Source organism: Chlorocebus sabaeus, chromosome 18 (assembly GCF_047675955.1).
Source record: "Chlorocebus sabaeus isolate Y175 chromosome 18, mChlSab1.0.hap1, whole genome shotgun sequence".
NCBI classification, from domain to species: domain Eukaryota; kingdom Metazoa; phylum Chordata; class Mammalia; order Primates; family Cercopithecidae; genus Chlorocebus; species Chlorocebus sabaeus.
Genome location: NC_132921.1, coordinates 60161138 through 60176662, shown reverse-complemented (window position 1 = coordinate 60176662; position 15525 = coordinate 60161138). Strand labels below are relative to the sequence as shown.

Genomic DNA, 15525 nt, shown 5'->3' with positions numbered 1-15525 from the left:
CACAGCTGTAACCCCAGCACTTTGGGAGGCCGAGGTGGGTGGATCACCTGAGGTCAGGAGTTCGAGACCAACCTGACCAACATGGTGAAACCCTGTCTCTACTAAAATAATAATAATAATAAATACAAAAAAATTAGCTAGGCATGGTGGTGGGCACCTGTAATCCCAGCTACTCAAGAGGCTGAGGCAGGAGAATCGCTTGAATCTGGGAGGCAGAGGTTGCAGTGAGCTGAGATCACACCACTGCACTCCAGGCCAGGCGACACAGTAAGACTCTGTCTCAAAGAAAAAAAAAAAAAAAATATATATATATATATATATATAGGCAGCAGAGTCCAGGTTTGAATGCTATGAGACCTCATCTGTACTTACAGGCTATGAAACCTAAGGACACTCAGACTGTGTCCTCACCCAAGTCACAGACAGTGGCTACAAATCAGTCAACCCAGTCTGAGAGCTTTTTTCCACCCCCGATGGAAGAAAAAGAGTAATAACTTTGGGGCTGTACATGTGAGTATATGTTTGAGGGGAAAGGGAGGATGGCAGGCTAAGAAAACAGAAAAGAAACAGAAAACCAAAAGAGTAAAGATGTATTTGCTAACCAAGAAGACATTTCCAAATATTTCTCTCATGCCCCTTCCAGAAAGATTTCAAGGCCAGGAAAATAAAAGTACCTGTTTGATGCCAACTGATTAAAGCTCCAAGGAAAACCAACAAATGTCTTAATTTTCTTATTCAAGAACTCCTTTTATAATCAAACAGAAGAGGAGAAAGCTCTAAGTAGGTGCCTGAGTCACAAGATATATGAAATGTTTGACATGTTGCTTAGCTCTACAAAGAGAAAATTCCAAATGATTTATAATGCAATTTTTTTCCGATTTCCAGTATGGAAGAATCTTGAAATCTCATAAACAGAATATAAGGGAAACCACTTTTTTTTTTAAATGTGATAAAGTAAAGGCTTCCCCAGACACTAATTAATACAATTGTGTATCTGTGATTTCAGACTTAAAAAGGCAATGGCTTAACTCCAAAGGTCAACTATTTTTGGATCCTCCAGTCTCTCCCTGTGAATAACACTTTGTTGAACCAAACACAACTCTCTGAGAGTGATGTGAATCTCCCAGCTCCCTGCTAAGACAAGCATTTCAGTGGTGAACTTCCCTCTGTTCCTTTCTCCGAGAAGGCAGATCCTAACATATCCTCTAAAGATAGTTTCCCCCGTCCCTTAGAACTTCTCCCAAATTATCACACGTCATTAGATAAAAGAGTTGTATATGTCCAGTTTCTCACAAAGAACCCAATAGTAAGAAAAAGGTTGGGGTACAAACGCTTTTAAGAGAAAGACTTAATGGTCTTTGAAATTGCCCATTTTCCATGTTCATTTCTTATGTCAGGCCTTAGAGCCAGGCACATTAAAAACTTTTTCAATCTATCTTGAAGTGACTTAATGGTACCAAGTGACTTTTTTGTACCAAGTGACACCAAAAAGAAATAACAGCCATCTCCTAGGGAAAAACTGAAGTGGGCGTGTGAGGCAGGGGGCAAGCCATACTTTTAAATACAAATTTTCATCTTTGCCCCTCGCTTCATGTTGAAGAACTTGTCTAACTTGACTCAAGGCTAGAAATGGTTTGGCAAGATCAGTTCATCAATGTAAACAGCTCCCTTGAACTCCGAAAGTAGTTTTTGTTGAGATTAAGCTTAGAGTTGCATCTTAAAGAATTGTTAGATATTATATAGTTTGTTTCATGCTTTTTTCCTATTTACATGTGGGGGGAAATCCTTTGTATTTCTCCTGTGTAGAATAAATGGTGAAAGTGAAGATAAAAAATGAAGATGAAGTAATCAAAACATTTGGTAACACTGAATTAACTGAAGGCACGTATACATGTAAGTTCAGGTTTCTTCTTATACACGCCTGTTGAAAGGTGTCCTCTCAAGAAAAAAAAAAAAAAAAAGAAGAAGGAATACGTTGTATTTTCTAAGCTATATTCATTTTAGAGAGACTTGGGAAAGTCATTTTAATGTCTCTAAAAGAGACATTTTAGAGGGAATGGATTTCAGAGAGACTTGGGAAAATTCCATTTCACCAAATAGTAAGTAAAGTTAACAAATTTGTCATATACTTAAAAAATTAATGTAGAAGTTCCATTATAAAATTTAGTTTAATACAAGTGTTTCTAAAAGCATGTAATAGAAATACTTGCAAGAACACTGTTGCAAAATATATATTGAACTTAAATAATAATCAGTACAAAATGATGGAAAGAAAATGACTTTTCTTTCCATGATATTAGGCCAGATCCTGTCAGATGGTCCACTGAAATTTTGTAAGCAAAAAGAAGTCACACTTAGGAATAGGTCCATCAAAAAAAAAATTTCAAACCATGAAAAAAAAGTTAAGATATATCTTTGTTGTTTCACTTCCATTTTTCTTGTTAACGTAAATGAGCTAATATTCATGTCAGAATTACAACTTTTCTTGAATGACATAACAACTTCTTTGCTGAATCCAATAGTTATTCAGCATTTATCACTGATTTTGTGACATTCTTGGTGGTTACAAAATTATAAAACTAATGGTGAAATTTGCAAACAAAAACAAAATAGCAAGTCACACTGCGGTTGTAGGTGTAAACCCAAACACAAGTGGCTATATGCAATGCTTAATAAAGGGTACTACATATTTTTAAAATAATAATAGGTCCATCTTCTTGGGCTCCTGGGACAGTGGAGTAATTGACAGCTCGATCATATGGCAGCCAGTAGCCCCACCCATTCCCCCCATGTTTGACCCACCGTAAGAACACGTCACAATTACATATGCGTGTAAAACACTACCGAGGCCTCCCACTCCTGCCAACTAGCAATCGATCTGCCATCTCTGTGTTGGTCTCTCAGTCTAATCCCTCCACTCTGCTGTAGGTCTTATTTTCTCCTACCTACCCTCTTGGGAATCTCACTCCATCTATCACTCCCATTTTCTGGGATTTAAACTTCCTTCTTTCCAGTGGTACCTTCTTTTCATCAACATGAAATTCATATTTGAGTCTTTTTCACCTTACAAAACTCCTCCTTCAGCTGCTATCCTGTCTTCTGCTCCCCTAGGCAGCCAAAGTTAGAAGGTTTACCTGGGCTTGCTTCATCAACTTCTTTACCTTCCTCTTCCATCATCCCCCTCAATATTCCATTGAAGCTGCTTTTGCCAAGGTCATCGATGTTCCCCACATTATTTAGTCTAATGGACACTCTTCTGTCCTATTGTGATTTCCCAACATGTTTTGGGCATTGTTTACCCTCTACCCTTCTCAGAGCCCTTTCCTGGGTTTCCTGACACTACTGTCTTTCAAGTTCTCTCCTACTTTCTGCCATTTCAGTTGCGGAGTCCTGCTCTTCTCCCAACCCCCTCAAGGTACCATCCCAGGACAACTGCCTTGCATTCGGTACTCTTTCCTAGATGGCTCATCAATCCCCATGGCTTAATGTTTTGGTTGTCACTGAACTACTGATGACCCACTCTGCAGACCACCTTCTGAGCTCGACTCGTGTATCTAATTATCTTTGAATAACCCATTTGGATATCTCTTGAGTCTCAAAAATTAGCACGCCCAAAGCTGAACTTAGAGTGATTTTTTTTTAATGCACATGTTTATATGAACTTGATCATAGTTACGTTTTTAAAATGTACCTTTCTGATCAAAACCGTTCAGTGTCACCCGTCTGCTCTAAGTAAAAGCCTAAGGCATTATAATGCCTACAACACCTGCATAATCCCTCTCCACTCATTTGCTTCCCTGACATTATCTTCTACTACTGTCCCCCAACTCACCACTCTAGCCATGCTCCCAACGCAGGGGCCTTTGCACTTGCTTTTCCTACTTTTCCACCTGATATAAGCATTTGTTCTCTCCCATCCCTGAAGATTTCAGGCAACTATCACCTGTTGGTATGGCTTTCCCTGACAATCACACATAAAATTGCAACATGCCCACTAATCTAGCATTCTTTAACCTCTTTTCCTGACTTGTCTTTACAACATTTATCAATATTGAACATACTATATATTTTATTGTCTACTTTCCTCCACGGATTGTAGACTACCTTGCAGGCATGTTGGTCTTGTTATTCATTGTTTTATTCCTAATGCCTAGAACAGGGTCTGGCATATAAAATAGAATCAATAAGTAACTGTGGAATAAACAAATAAATCTATCTCCAAACCTGCTATCCATCATTTCAGTAAATGGTACCCCCGTCGACCCAGCTGCTCAATACAGTTTTGACTCAACTCATTTGCTTTTACCCCACATTCATCACTCAGCCCTCCTGCCATCTCCAAAAATCATCTTCCTCTCCATCTCCTCTCACATAGTTATTTCTTATTCATCTTTTAATTCCAGCTACACATCGTTTTTACAGACTATGTCTGTAATGTTTCCTTTTAAATACCCAACTAGACCTAACACATGTCTGGTCCATACTAAGTGTCCATCAAGTATTTGTTGAATGAATAAATGGCGCTTCTCAGAAATCCCAGATTAGGTCCCCCGGCTCTCTCTTGCTATCACACTCTGTAAATTTCCATACAGCACTCATCTCTCTTTTCAATAACTACTTAGTTTGATGTTCTTCTTTACTAGGCTATAAGCTTCCTGAAAACAGAAATCTACAGGAAGGTGGGAATAAACAATGGAAGGTCCTAAAATACAGACAGTACTGGCCTGACTATGGAAGGGTTATGCTGGTAATACAGGGAAGCCATCTGAATAGGTTGGGGACAGAGCTGTGATTACAGAGGCATCAGTCTAGAGAAAAGAACCTCATTCCATTTTTTGATACCAAAGGGGAAAAGGGAGTATTATAAGGTAGGCATATTTGGTCTCGTACTTCTATATAAATCAATTCCAGTGCTGATTAAAATGGAGTTTGGCTTGATTATTAATCACTAAAATTTAAGAAATTCTTTTTTTTTTTTTTTTGAGACAGAGTCTTGCCCTGTCACCCAGGCTAGAGCGCAAAGATGCGATCTGGGCTCACTGCAACCTCCGCCTCCCAGGTTCAAGTGATTCTCCTGCCTCAGCCTCCCAAGTAACTGGGATTACAGGCATGTGCCAACATGTCCAGCTAATTTTTTGTATCTTTGAGACAGGTTTCACCATATTGGCCAGGTTGGTCTCAAACTCCTGATCGTGATCCGCCCACCTTGGCCTCCCAGAGTGCTGGGATTACAGGTGTGAGCCACCATGCCTGCCCATTTTTTTTAAGTTATGAATTTCAAAAACTTCTAATTTCAAGCTTGTATAGTCTCCTAGATTCCAGACTGCAGCCTAATTGCTCTAAAATACACTTGATTAATTTATACATGGTTTACTTGCTAATTTAGAATTATATCTAGATAGATAGACAGACATATATGTGCAAACACACACAAACACTCGCTTTATAGATTAGAAAACTGACATAGCAGAATCTCTTTTTACCTCAAGACTATATGATTCATAAGTACTGCAGCCGGGATTTGAACCAAGGTCTATGTGACTTCAAAATTCATGCACTTTTACTATTTTATAATGCCTCCATAATATGATATATATTCAGAGTGAAAATATTTGTGTAAAGAATTACAATAAAAATGAACATAAATTTAGCCCAATACTGTCTTATGATAGCTCATGAATATATTTAATATTAATTTGCTCACAAATTATGAAAGCAATGTCTATCATGAGGACCTGCCAAGTATTCTTTGACCTTTTGCTAAACATAAATGGTAGAGTTATTACCTTTAACATAAATGTATGTCCCATTTTCACCAACAATAACCCACACTCACACTCAAGTCTAGACAGCTTCATTGAACTCTGACCTCTACAACTCAAAGATAAACAAGAATAGGATTAAGCCATCTTCCCTTTATTGTGCTCCACAGCACCCTTTGATTCTTTTTGAATTAATAAATAGTTTGGGACGAGGAGAAAGCAGAAACAAGCTCTTCTACCCACTTCCATTTCCAGCAGAGGCTAATTTATCAGTAACAAGTCATAGCCTTAACTGTTCCTAAATTCCAGAAATATATCATCAAAGGGCTGGACATATGTATGAAGAACCCTAAATCTGCATTTTGATATAGACACCTGTTAGATTTACTTCTTACTACCTACAGGAAATTCATGTCTATGAGCAAAAAGTCACATACAAAGATTTTCAGAACAGCATTATAATCAACAAAAATAAGAAAACTGATAAATTAGTGTAGGGATAGTACTAGAGAATAGTTCAAAGTCTACAAAAGGTTATGTTTATAGAGTCTTTTTAACTTTTGATTATGAAAAAATATTGTTACGTTAAATAATAATAAAATTAATAGAGTATTATGAGCCAGCTATTCTTGTATGAGTCAGTTTTATATGTATTAACTAATTTAATCCTCAAAACAAATTTTACAAGGTAAGCACCATTACTATCTCCATTTTACAAATGGAAAAAGTTCAACACAGAGAGATAGGAACTTGAACCAAGATCCTTAAGCTTATTAGGTGTTAGAGTCAGGATATAAATCCAGATATAGCACTTGAGAGCCCACACTTAACAGTTTATACAGAAGATAAAATTGTATAGACTATTATAACTATTTAAATATATATTTGCTTGCATAAAAAGAAAATATTGGATGGGAATATAATTTGTTACATGGGAAATTTTTTAATTTCTTCATTATATTTATCTTTCTTTTCCACAACTTTTAGAGTAGTCATGTTTTATGTTTACAACCAGGACAGAACAAGAAGTAATATTTGAAAAGTAAATGAAAAAAAGTTCATGTTTTGAACAGATGCCTTGGTTCAACTGAGTAACTGACTTCAAAATTCATACACTATAGTCACAAATAATCTATATTTGAATATGTGCTATGGAAAAAAGAAGAATTTCTTGATGGCATAAGCTATGTTCAGAGCTGAAAGGGACCTTAGAGATCATTTAGACCAGTTTTCTCAAAATGTGGTCCCCAGACCAGCAGTGTCAACATCAATTGGGAAATGCAAATTTATGGGCCCTGCCCAGATTCACTGAATCAAAATTTCTGGGGGTGGTGCCCAGAAACCTGTGTTGTCACACAAGTCTTGTAGGTTCTTCTGATGCACCCTCAAGTTTCAGAATCGCTGACCTAGGCTTATGGTTCTCAGCCACGGCTGCATATCAGAATCGGGATCACCTGAGAGTTTTTAAGACTCTCAGTGTCTGGACTGCACCAATAGAGATACTGAGTTAACTGGTTTTAAATGAGTCCATCAGTGTTTTTAACTGCTCTTTATGTGATTTAGCCAGAACCACTGATTTAGTCCTTTACTACTCATAGCATGATCTTCGGACCCACAGAGTTGGCATCCACTGGGAGCTTTTTAGAAATGTAGGATCTAGAGTTCCACTCTAGCCCTGCTTGAATCAGAAACTGCATTTAAACAAGATCCCCAAGTGGTTGATATATACATGCAAGTTTGAGAGGCATCGAACACTGCCCTCATTTTACAGAGGAAAAAACAAACAAGGCCAACAGAGTTAATATTTTCCCAAGATCTCACTGCTGGGGGATGGGAAACGGGCGATGGGAGGAGGGGCAAGAATAGAAGAGTTGAATTCAAACCCAAGATGCTCAAAACTTCAACTGCACTCTTTCTGTTATACTATATTGTAAAGCTTTGGATCTGATGAATCTTTCTTTTTTTTCCCTTTCTCCCACCTCCAAATGGTTTTCGCCCCATAAAGTACCTAAAGGTTGGTAATGCACAAATGCCATGTCATTCACTGAAGAAATTTAGAGTTGGCAGAGGAAAGCTTAGAAATTAAGTGCCTGAAAGCCAGTAACTGGACCCAGAGATCTCCAAGGACTGCTGTCCAGTCCAAAATTCTATGACATCTGCAATACAGCCTTGAATAAAAACCAGAATGCCAGTATCCAATGCAGTGAGAATTTATTTCATAGTTATCAAAGCAAACCAAAGGTTATCAGCGGGTTGGACATTTAAAGATTAAGTACAGCTGATCGCACTCAACTCTTATGCAGGTAGCTTAACTCCAGTGGTTCTGGTCTCTCTCTGAAGGGAAAATAGAGGTGTTTATGATCCTGTATCCTAATGGGTTCCAGGTGAACCAGGCTAGGCGGCTAAGTCAGGCCCTCTCTTCTTTGATTTACATGGCAGGATCCAGGCCATCCCTAAATTGAAAAGATATAGTAATGAGCAAATGCAGAAAAAGAAAAGAGGGGAAAAAAGAGCTGAGGGAAAACCTGGAGTGCTTTTCCAAGTCCAAAGTGAGCTATGGCTGCCCTCTCTGCTCAGAAGGTATGATCATAAATTACTAGCTAATGTTTAGCACTGGGGCTCTGGCCCATGATCTATTACAGAGGATGAGATGCCTCCAAGCAGAAAACACTGTAATTGGGGAGCAATAACATCTGTGTCAGTCATGAGACTGCAGTTAAAGTGAACTGAGAAGTACAGGCTGTGCTGCAGATGCATAGTAATAATATGCACATTTTTTAGCTAAAAAGATATGTCATCAAGATATGGGCCTCTTTACATTCTTTTGTGTCACGATAGCCTGAAGAGGATCAGTAGGACCCCTGGATTTCTGTTTTAACATTAGCAAGATGTTAGCCAACAACTCAAGGGAATTATAGTTGATAAAGCAAAGAAGTCTGAGGAACTCAGATTATGGGCTTGGTTTTCTGGAGCACAGATTCTAGGTCGTTACAATGCTCTGCTGTACTGAGCAGGTCACACAATCTCTCTGAGCCTCCTAACCGAGCAAGGTCAAAGAATTCATTCAGGATAGAACTGGGACTCAAACGCAGAGCTTCTGGCTATACATTCTGTCATTTTCCCAGTACATCTCTGTTGGTTATAAAATTGATATTTAAGTAGTTATAAATAAGAGTAAATGCCCAGTTATTCAGGAAATGAAATGTGTGCAAGGGACTTTAGTTTCTGAATAGATCAAAATAAAAGGGAGCTGCTTTATTGTAACTTTCCATTTTAAAAATCCTTCAAAAGCATGATAATAGCTAAAAATTCAAACCATTTAAAAGTGTTCAGGGTGGGAGCGGGGCAAGAGCTGAAAAAATACCTATTGGGTACTAGGCTCACTACCTAGGTGATGGGATCCTTCATACCCCAAACCTCAATGACATGCCATTTACCCATGTAACAAACCCAATGAACCTAAAAGTTGGAAAAAATTAATAAGAAATAAAATAGAAGTGTTCAGGGAAAAAAAAAAAAAAAACCTACCAGTTGTGGGTAGTCTAAAGCAGGGGTTCTCAGCCCCCATGGCCATGGACTAATACGAGTCTGTGGCCTGTTAGGAACTGGACCGTACAGCAGGAGCTGAGTGGTGGGCAAGTGAGCAAAGCTTCATCTGTATTTACAGCTACTCCCCATCACTCGTGTTACCACCTGAGCTCCACCTCCTGTCAGATCAGTGGCAGCATTAGAGTCTCATGGGAGCACGAACCCTATTGGGAACTGTGCAGGTGAGGGATCTAGGTTGCACGCTCCTTATGAGAATCTAATGACCGATGATCTGAGATGGGGCTGAAGCAGTTATGCTAGCACTGGGGAGCAGCTGCAAATACAGATTAACATTAGCAGAGAGGTTCGACTGAACAGAAACCTTAATAAATCAGTTGCTTGCAGACTCATAACAAAATTCTATCAGTGAGTGGCAAATGACAATTAAGCTTCATCTGGTGTCAGGCTTTATAGTGGCAAGTGAGTTGATGTACTTTGTACAGCTGCATCTGGTGGCAGGCTTTAAGTCAGAATCTGACACTTATTTCAGTCCATGTGTGGCCTGCCATTATTTTATTTACCACTTCCATCCATGCCTCTTTCCTGCACTGAGCTCTTGTCTCTGTCACAGTTTTGGTAAGCCCACAAGCTAACCCAAGCCAAAATGAGTGAAAAATAAACGTCACTAGAGAGCTTCTTTGAAAAGAGGGAAAGATCCAATGATGAGACAGCAGAAGACTCTAAGACTGCCAACAAAATGAAATCTTCATTTAAAAGAAAATACTAAGAGTCCTAGTTAAATTATGGTTTCGTTACAACAGGTGATTCACCTTCTCCAAGCCTGCTTTGTATAATATATGGTGACTAGGTATCCACCAAAGGCATGAAACCTTCCAAACTGCTTCGCCACATGGAGACCAATCACCCTGCATTAAAAGATAAGCCTTTGGAGTTTTTCAAAAGAAAAAAACTTGAACACAAAGAACAGAAGCAATTATTGAAGGCCACCACTTCATCAAATGTGTCTGCACAGACAGCATCATTGTTAGTGGCTAACTGCATTGCTAAAGGTAAGATGCCCTTTACTATTGGTGAAGAGTTGATCTTGCCAGCTGCTAAGGACATCTGTCATGAATTTTATTTATTTATTTATTTTTGAGATGGAGTCTCACTCTGTTGCCCAGGCTGACGTGCAGTGGCATAATCTTGGCTCACTGAAACCTCCGCCTCCCCGATTCAAGTAATTCTCCTGCCTCAGCTTCCCGAGTACCTGGGACTACAGGCACCTGCAACCACGCCCGGCTAATTTTTGTATTTTTAGTGGAAATAGGTTTTACCACGTTGGCCAGGCTGGTCTTGAACTCCTGACCTCAAGTGATCCCCCCGCCTCAGCCTCCCAAAGTGCTAGGACTACAGAAGTGAGCCACCGCACCTGGCCTGTCATGAACTTTTAGGGGAGGTTGCGGTTCAAAAGTGGCACTTGTTCCTCTTTCAGCTAGTACCAAAACTAGATGAACTGATGAAATAGTAGAGGCTCTTGAGGCACAACTGTCAGAGAAAATTAATGAGCCAATATGGTATACAATCCAGGTTGACAAGTCTACCAGTGTTGACCACAATACAACAATGCTTGTTTCTGTGTGATTTATTTTTCAGGAGGATGTGCATGAGGATATGTTATGTGCACTTTTATTGCCAACCAACACCACAGCTGCAGAACTATTTAAGTCTTTAAATGACTGCATGTTGGGAAAACTGAATTGGTCATTTTGGGTAGGTTTATGCATGGATGAAGCAGCTGCCATGACTGGATGGCTTTCTGGTTTCACTACTTGGGTCAAAGAGGTTGCTTCAGAGTGTGAGTCTATGCACTGCGTCATCCCTAGAGAAATGCTGACTAGCCAAAAAATGTCACCTGAACTTAACAATGTTTTGCAGGGTGTGATTAAAATTATCAACCTTAATAACGTACATGCCCTTAACTCACGTTTGTTCACTCAGCTCTGTGAGGAGATGGACAAAGAGCACACATGTCTTCTCTTATACACAGAAGTGAGATGGCTTTCTAAAGGTAGATCACTGGCCAGAGTTTTTGAGTTATGAGAGCCACTGCAGAGATTTCTTTTAGAAAAAGAGTCACCACTGGCAACATATTTCAGTGACATAGAATGGGTCCCAAAACTTGCTTACTTTTGGGACATATTCCACCTGTTCAATAAAATCAGTATGTCACTTCAGGGGAGAATGACAACTGTATTTAAGTTGGCAGATAAAGTGGCTTCATTCAAAGCCAAACTGGAATTATAGGGGCACCAAGTGAACATTGGGAACTGGGATCTCTGACATGTTTCAAACATTAGCAAAGATTTTGAAAGAGACAGAGCCAGGGCTGTCTTTCTCCCAGCTGGTGCATGATCACCTATCTCAGCTTTCAAAGGAGTTTGGGCATTACTTCCCAACCACAAAATACTCCCAAACTGGGAAGGAATGGATCTGTGACTCATTTGTGAATATCCCAGGTGAATAGATTTTGTCCATGCTAGAAGAGGATCAACTGCTTGAGACTGAAAATGATGGTAGCCTTAAAAGTATGTTTGAGAAAACTTCAAATCTCCACAGTTCTGGATTAAAGTCAAGGCGAAATATTCTGTGACTGCCACAAAAGCACTGAAAAGCCTGCTTCCATTTCCAGCATCCTATCTTAGTGAAGCAGAATTTTCTGCAGTGACAGCAACCAAAATGAGATTACAGAGTAGACTGGACATAAGCAACACACTTTCATGTCACTGTCTTCCATCACCCCCAGATGGGACCGTCCAGTTGCAGGAATACAAGCTCAGGGCTCCCACTGATTCTACATTATGGTGAGTTGCATAATTATTTCTCTATATATTATAATAAAAATAAAGTGCATGATAAATGTAATGTGGTTGAATCATCCTAAAATCATCCTTCCTACTCTACCCCAGTCTGTGGAAAAATTGTCTTCTGTGAAACCGGTCCCTGGTGACAAAAAAGTTGGGGACTGCTAATTGAGAGAGATCTTAATTGAGTTAAAAGTTTTACATAGATGGACAGCCTCTGAGGTTTCTTTCAGCTTTGATAACTGATGATTCCTTACTGTTTAGGCCAACTGGGCCCAAAGTCCACTTGTGATTTCAACACCTTCTTTTTTCATAGTATGACCAAGACTTTCCCAGTTTATGCTATAAGTCCTATGCTCTGGAACTGAGTCCCAGGCAAACAAGGGATCACCATACTTCTTACCACCATGTTGTGTGTCTCCTTGACCCTTGTCCAGACCAGCACAGTGCTCTTAACCACACCTTCCCACCCACAGAAAAGCCTGAGCACACACTACAAAAAGTATTTGTCACCTGCACTCTGGATCTTGTGCAAACCCAAAGGAGGCTTCGCCTTCTACTTTCATTCCAACCTGCTTACTCGGGTACCTCGGCAAGTCCGTAGGTTTGTTTCTCTAATTAGCCCTCTTGGAGTAATGCTTCAGGTGAACCATCTGCTTGGTTTCACCACTAAACATGATCTTCAAGTCTCCCAGCCCAACATTTCTCCTGCCAAGCCTTGGGTCAATTGAGCAGAGGTACTATTGGGATACCTTATGCCACGGCTGCTGTCTAGTCCTGTAGCCACTGCATAGCATAATCCAAGACCAAAGCTATTTTGTGGGTTTCTAAAGGCCATACTACTATATCAGTTCTGTATGTATTGCCAGAATTCTTTTAAAAACTGGTCATTTGTAGACACAAGCTTTTCAAGGGCTCAAATATCCCATTTTCATAAACCTATTTGTTTTCTTGTCTGCTGACTAGTATTGCCTTTGACTATATTGAATATCCTCCTCCTGTACTATGTTAAAATGCCTTTACTTGTTACTTGTTAACAATAAATTACTTATTAACAATAAATTCATTCTTATCATTGACAAATATTTCAGCATAAATGGACTTCTTTCTATAGCCAAGAGAATATGAAGTGTGTTAGATTGGAAAGCTCCATATTTATTGTCTGTTGATTTATTTTAAACTATTCTAAGGTGGTTGTTAGTGTTTCATACTTATATCTCAGGAGATATTGATGAAAGTATATAGAAGGAATCATTTAGTACATAGCCCAAAACCATGTGCCCAAAATACCTAAGTTAGGGACATTCCTAAAACAGACCTTAATATGCTAAGTTTTTCTAATTAATTTATATTTTTCCATATATAAAAAGGATAGGAAAGTCTTCCAGAAAAATGGACAATGTCCTTGGGTTACTTTGCAGCATCTACACTGCTAAACTGTTGTAGAGGAGTGAAGAGGTTGAAAGGAAGACTTTTAAGATGTCCCACTTAAGAAACTGTTAAAAAATTGTGGAAGACAGTGTGGCGATTCCTCAAGGATCTAGAACTAGAAATACTATTTGACCCAGCCATCCCATTACTGGATATATACCCAAAGGATTATAAATCATGCTGCTATAAAGACACATGCACACATATGTTTATTGCAGCACTATTCACAATAGCAAAGACTTGGAACCAACCCAAATGTCCATCAATGACAGACTGGATTAAGAAAATGTGGCACATATACATCATGGAATACTATGCAGCCATTAAAAAGGATGAGTTCATGTCCTTTGTAGGGACATGGATGCAGCTGGAAACCATCATTCTCAGCAAACTATCACAAGAACAGAAAACCAAACACTGCATGTTCTCACTCATAGGTGGAACTTGAACAATGAGATCACTTGGACACAGGAAGGGGAACATCACACACCAGAGCCTGTTCTGGGGTGGGGGGAGGCAGGAGGGATAGCATTAGGAGATATACCTAATGTAAATGATGAGTTAATGGGTGCAGCACACCAACATGGCACATGTATACATATGTAACAAACGTGCACGTTGTGCACATGTACCCTAGAACATAAAGTATAATAAAAAAAAAGAAAAGAAACTGTTAAATACTGTGAGAGTCTGATCTCTCCATTCATCCACCTGACAGAAGTATTGGAACAAACTTCTGCCTGTCACAGAAATTTCTGTTTGTCTACCCAGTATTTTATTTTTTCCTTCTTCCTTACTAACAGAATGTCAGTTTTCTTCTAGGCATTCATTTATTCTCCCTTGCAGCTAAGGGTAACCAATGAGGTGTAAGCAGAAGTGTATAAAAGGGCCTTACTCACCCAGGAGGGACAATCCTGGGACCTTCTGCCCTCCTTCCTTCCTCCTTCTTTCTGCCTAGAATATGTCAGGTTGTTACATTTAAAAAATAAAAACACAAGGTGCCTACTTAAATTTAAATTTCAGACAAATGACAAATAATTAGTTTTAGTATAAGTATGTTCTATGCAGTTTGGAACATACTAACACTAAAAAATCATTTGTTGTTTACCTAAAATTCAAGTCTAACTGAGTATCCTGTATTTTATGTATTTTATCATGTCCCCAAGAATGTGGACATGGAGACTAAAGTTCCAGCAGCCACCATGGGACATAAAGAGATCTTACAGCTGAAAGCCACACACCAAGGATGACAGAAAGAAAATATGGGCATCCAGTCACAGAAGACCAGAGAGGGACATGCTAACCCCACGCCACGTTCCGCCACGCGGAACTTTTTCTACATGAGATAAATAAAGCTTTACCTTGTTTGAGGCACGGTTATTTGGAATTTGTTACATGTCAAACTTGGTCCTGAGTGGTAAACTACCATTTGCACATTGCTTTTCCTCTCCACTCTCTTCCATGCTCCCTTTTTCTCTCCCCAATAACCCATAGTGAGTATTTTAGGTGATTTTACTCATTTACAAGAATGAACGGAAAGAGTAAATCCCACACAATAATTTGTCCCCTTCCTAAATCCTCAGAAACAGCTTAAAATTAGGGGAAAAATATAAATATATAATCTGTAGTTCTCTAGAAAAAAAGTGCTTGGAGATCTCCCAGAAGACTAGCAAGCAATGAAGCGATTTCCTTCAAGGGGCCACCGTGACCATCATATTTGGGGAGGTTTGTCTTTGGAAAGGTGTATAGTTAGGCAGAGAGAAGCTTCAGTGAAATTCTAAAGAGAAGGGAATACAATAGAAAACATGCAATTCTATGTTATCACTGATTCTATGGCACTGTGTATTACATTACTAATTATAATTTTTGTTGAACACTAACAGTTATTGAGCACTTATCAAATATCAGACTATACTAAGCATTTTATACATTTTATATAC

At 39.1% G+C, this 15525-nt stretch overlaps 1 long non-coding RNA gene across 5 annotated transcripts in view; it reads right to left on the bottom strand.

Annotated features, from left to right (window-relative positions):
• Positions 1 to 15525, bottom strand: part of LOC103222644 (uncharacterized) — a 353739-nt gene that overhangs the window by 149380 nt on the left and 188834 nt on the right. The window contains exon 5 of one of the 5 annotated variants that reach the window (XR_493490.3): positions 7812 to 8215. The exons of the other annotated variants lie outside the window; for them this stretch is intronic. This is a non-coding gene — a long non-coding RNA (uncharacterized lncRNA). Of the gene's footprint in view, positions 1 to 7811; positions 8216 to 15525 lie in introns of those variants that run through there. 5 annotated transcript variants of the gene reach the window in all.